The sequence below is a fragment of the Phocoena phocoena genome, chromosome 6 (assembly GCF_963924675.1).
Source record: "Phocoena phocoena chromosome 6, mPhoPho1.1, whole genome shotgun sequence".
Lineage (NCBI taxonomy): Eukaryota > Metazoa > Chordata > Mammalia > Artiodactyla > Phocoenidae > Phocoena > Phocoena phocoena.
Window position 1 is genome coordinate 103,260,081 of NC_089224.1, and position 5,315 is coordinate 103,265,395.

Genomic DNA, 5,315 nt, shown 5'->3' on the forward strand with positions numbered 1-5,315 from the left:
TTGCCTGCTACGCTTTTGATACCATCCCCAGAAGCAGAGGTAACATGAAAATGACCTTTCTCCTAGCCACAGGCTAGATGTGCTGGAGGTTTGCAGCAGGAGATGTTCCACTGGGATCCCTGGGCCTGTCGTGGTCTAGATCTTTCACCGCTGATGTTTCATTCCCTCCTCCCCACCGCCGATCCTGTGGGTTAGGAATTGCTTTTTCCAGGCTGCTCTCCTAAAATGCACAACTCCCCAGCCCCAGGAAATGTAGTGTTCAGTTCCCACCATCTGATTAAAACAACTTCCTCCCTTACTGAGCTTACAACAGAGATGAAAGGCATCTGGGGCGGAGAGCATTTACTCTGTGCCAATTTTACACATTTCATTCTCATTTATTTTCAACCCAACAGTGTGAAAGAGGTGGTAAATCCACGTTTCAAAACCAAGGATACTGAGACTCGGGGCGGTTAAGAGACGTGCTCCACACGTGCCAGAGCCAGGTTAGGACCCAGGTCTGGCTGAATCTAGAGCTGTGCGTTTTTCTCCATCCAGCATCCTCTTGCTTCCTGGTTTGACTCACTTCCAGGCCTAATCTTGCTTGTCCAGCTCAGGTTCAAAGGCAGAGGTGGGCTGTAGCCTCCGCCTTACTTGCAGGCTATTTGTTCAGTCACAAATATTTATATTCCTAGCTGCCTACTACATGCCAGTTACTGTCATATGCTTGGGGCTACAGCAGGGAGCGATCAAGACCCATACGGCTGCACGACAGATCGCTGTAGTTTATGTCATACACTGTACAGCATGGGGAATGTAGCCAATATTTTATAGAAACTTCAAATATAGTATAATCTATAAAAGTAATGAATCACTCTGTTGTACACCTGAAACGAATATTGTAAATCAACTATACCTCAATAAAAAAAATCTTCAATAGAGTTCGAACTCAAAAAAGACAGATGGGCTTCTGCCCACGTGGAGCTCACATTCCAGTAGGGGTAGAGCAGACAATAAAGAAGAAAACAATGAAAGGAGAGAAACTCAGGTAAGTATGATCTCCCTTCTAACTCATGCTGCTCTGTCCTCCCCTGCTTGACTGCAGAGCCCTGAGACACTTTGCCCAGCCACACAGATCCCAATAGCCAGCTACGAGAGAGGAGAGGACAGAGGGATAAGGTAAGAGATTGGGAAAGGTTCTTTATGCTCCCATAAAGAGTTCCTTAAGTGACTCCAGGCTTAGAGTTCCTTGTGAAGAACCATGGCACAGAAACAGCGGGGGAAATTGGGGTCCAGGCTGAGGGTCCCTGGCTGTGTCTACTGTCTTATGGTCCAGAAAGCCCTTGTTTCTCCTTAGTTGGCTGGGGACTACTTCCATCATTCCTTCCTGGCCGTGTTGAATTCAGAGAATGCAATCCCTTCTTGCTCCCCTAACTGTGCTGATGTGGAGGGATCCTTCCGGTGACAGAAGTGGGTATGGCGTGGCTGTGTCTTGTCCTTGCTGGACCAGTCTCTATTTCCTCTCTTCTGTTAATACGCCGACTTTGCTGAGAATCCTTCCCTCTCTTGTTAATTTTAGTCTTGGTGGTTCCATCAGCGGCCCTTTCCTGGCCAAGAGGTGGGCCTGTGAATCAATCCTGGCCAATTAAACACCCTCTTCTTCTTTTTTTTTTTTTGACAACTTTATTGGAGTATAATTGCTTTACAATGGTGTGTTAGTTTCTGCTTTATAACAAAGTGAATCAGTTATACATATACATATGTTCCCATATCTCTTCCCTCTCGCGTCTCCCTCCCTCCCACCCTCCCTATCCCACCCCTCTAGGTGGTCACCAAGCACCAAGCTGATCCCTGTACTATGCGAATGCTTCCCACTACCTGTCTGTTTTATGTTTGGTAGCGTATATATGTCCATGCCACTCTCTCACTTTGTCCCAGCTTACCCTTCCCCCTCCCCGTGTCCTCAAGTCCATTCTCTAGTGGTCTGCATCTTTATTCTCATCTTGCCCCTAGGTTCTTCATGACCTTTTTTTTTTTTTCTTAGATTCCATATATATGTGTTAGCATACGGTATTTGTTTTTCTCTTTCGGACTTACTTCATTCTGTATGATAGACTCTAGGTTTCTTTTTATGGCTGAGTAATATTCCATTGTATATATATACCACATTTTCTTTATCCATTCATCGGTTGATGGACACTTAGGTTGCTTCCATGTCCTGGCTATTGTAAACAGAGCTGCAATGAACATTGTGGTACATGACTCGTTTTGAATTATGGTTTTCTCAGGGTATACGCCCAGTAGTGGGATTGCTGGGTCGTATGGTAGTTTTATTTTTAGTTCTTTAAGGAACCTCCATACTGTTCTCCATAGTGGCTGTATCAATTTACATTCGCGCCAACAGTGCAAGAGGGTTCCTTTTCTCCACACCCTCTCCAGCATTTATTGTTTGTAGATTTTTTGATGATGGCCATTCTGACCGGTGTGAGATGATATCTCATTGTAGTTTTGATTTGCAATTCTCTAATGATTAATGATGTTGAGCATTCTTTCATGTGTATGTTGGCAATCTGTATATGTTCTTTGGAGAAATGCCTGTTTAGGTCTTCTGCACATTTTTGGATTGGGTTGTTTGTTTTTTTGATATTGAGCTGCATGAGCTGCTTGTAAATTTTGGAGATTAGTCCTTTGTCAATTGCTTCACTTGCTAATATTTTCTCCCATTCTGAAGGTTGTCTTTTCATCTTGTTTATAGTTCCCTTTGCTGTGCAAAAGCTTTTAAGTTTCATTAGGTCCCGTTTGTTTATTTTTGTTTTTATTTCCATTTCTCTAGGAGGTGGGTCCAAAAGGATCTTGCTGTGATTTATGTCATAGAGTGTTCTGCCTATGTTTTCCTCTAAGAGTTTGATAGTGTCTGACCTTACATTTAGGTCTTTAATCCATTTTGAGTTTATTTTTGTGTATGGTGTTAGGGAGTGTTCCAATTTCATTCTTTTACATGTAGCTGTCCAGTTTCCCCAGCACCACGTATTGAAGAGGGTGTCTTTTCTCCATTGTATATTCTTGCCTCCTTTATCAAAGATAAGGTGACCATATGTGCTTGGGTTTATCTCTGGGCTTTCTGTCCTGTTCCATTGATCTATAGTTCTGTTTTTGTGCCAGTACCATATTGTCTTGATTACTGTAGCTTTGTAGTATAGTCTGAAGTCAGGGAGTCTGATTCTTGAAGGTCTGTTTTTTTCCCTCAAGACAGCTTTGGCTATTCGGGGTCTTCTGCGTTTCCATACAAATTGTGAAATTTTTTGTTCTAATTCTGTGAAAAATGCCAGAGGTAGTTTGATAGGGATTGCATTGAATCTGTAGATTTCTTTGGGTAGTAGAGTCACTTTCACAATGTTGATTCTTCCAATCCAATGGTATATCTCTCCATCTATTTGTATCATCTTTAATTTCTTTCATCAGTGTCTTATAGTTTTCTGAATACAGGTCTTTTGTCTCCCTAGGTAGGTTTATTCCTAGATATTTTATTCTTTTTGTTGCAATGGTTAATGGGAGTGTTTTCTTAATTTCACTTTCAGATTTTTCATCATTAGTGTATAGGAATGCAAGAGATGTCTGTGCATTAATTTTGTATCCTGCTACTTTACCAAATTCATTGATTAGCTCTAGTAGTTTTCTGGTAGCATCTTTAGGATTCTCTATGTATAGTATCATGTCATCTGCAAACAGTGACATTTTTACTCCTTCTTTTCTGATTTGGATTCCTTTTATTTCTTTTTCTTCTCTGATTGCTGTGGCTAAAACTTCCAAAACTATGTTGAATAATAGTGGTGATAGTGGGCAACCTTGTCTTGTTCCTGATCTTAGTGGAAATTGTTTCAGTTTTTCACCATTGAGGACGATGTTGGCTGTGGATTTGTCATATATGGCCTTTCATATGTTGAGGAAAGTTTCCTCTGTGCCTACTCTCTGCAGGGTTTTTATCATAAATGGATGTTGAATTTTGTCAAAAGCTTTCTCTGCATCTATTGAGATGATCATATGGTTTTTCTCCTTCAATTTGTTAATAAGGTTAAACACCCTCTTCCTATACTCTGCTCCCCGAGTAGAGTTGCATGGAGATTGAGATGACTGACTCTGATTTATCCCCACAGCTGGGCTCTGAAAACACTGTCCATTAGTTCTAGCTTCCAAGATCACCAGGGAAACCTGGATTCCTGACCTTCTTAATCAAGACTTTAACTCTTACTTCCATCCTGGAGGGATGCTCCATGGATTCCCCTGTCACTTAAATTGGTCAGATTTGGGGATCTGCTGCTTGCCACCAAACCTTAACAGCTGCTGACCTGGGGTGACAGATGCAGTAGGATGGCTCTGGAAGGAATTTGAATCAGCAGAGACACAATCAGTTTAGAGATTTAGAAAGAGTACCCTCGGGGAGGGTGGATGACAGAGTAGAGCAGGAAGATCTGGAGGGTGGCAGAACAGTGATGAGGCTGTGGCTGTGGTCCAGGTGAGAGAGGATAGCAGCTGGGTGCCAGGTGAAGGGCTGTGGGGATGGGGGGATGGGGTGGATTCTAGAGATAGTCTCCTCTTGAATGCAGGTTCCTAGATTAGGTGGACTTTGTTTCGTATGGACGACTGTGTGTGAAACTTTTGTACATAGAAACCATGTCAAATGTGCCATGAAGGCTTCTTCAGAGTGAAGCATCTTAATGCTCATCATATGAATGCTCATTTCTGGAATTTGGTGGGTGTGATGGTTCGTTTTCTGGGTCAGCTTGGCTGGGCCACAGTTATTTAATCAAACACTAATCTGGGTGTGGCTGTGAAGGTATTTTGCAAACATGGTCAACACTACAGTCAGTTGACTTTTAGAAAAGGAGATAACCCTTGATAATGTGGCTGTGCCTCATCTAATCAGGTGAAAGGCCTTAAGAACAAAGACTGAGGTTTCCGAGAGAAGAAGAAATTTTTTTTTTTTAATCTTAAAAATTGTAGTATATTTGACTTGCAACGTTATGTTAGTTTCAGGTGTACAGCAAAGTGATTCAGTTATATATATACATACATATATATATTCTTTTTCAGATTCTTTTCCATTATAGGTTATTACAAGATATTGAATATAGCTCCCTGTGCTATACAGTAGGCCCTAGTTGTTTATCTATTTTATATATAGTAGTGTGTATCAGTTAATCCCAAACTCCTAAATTCTGCTTCAAGACTACAGTATCAACGCCTACCTGAGTTTCCAGCCTGCCGGCCGGCCCTACTAACTTTACACTCTCCAACCCTGACAATTGTGGGAGCGAACACCTAAAACTAAAGCTATT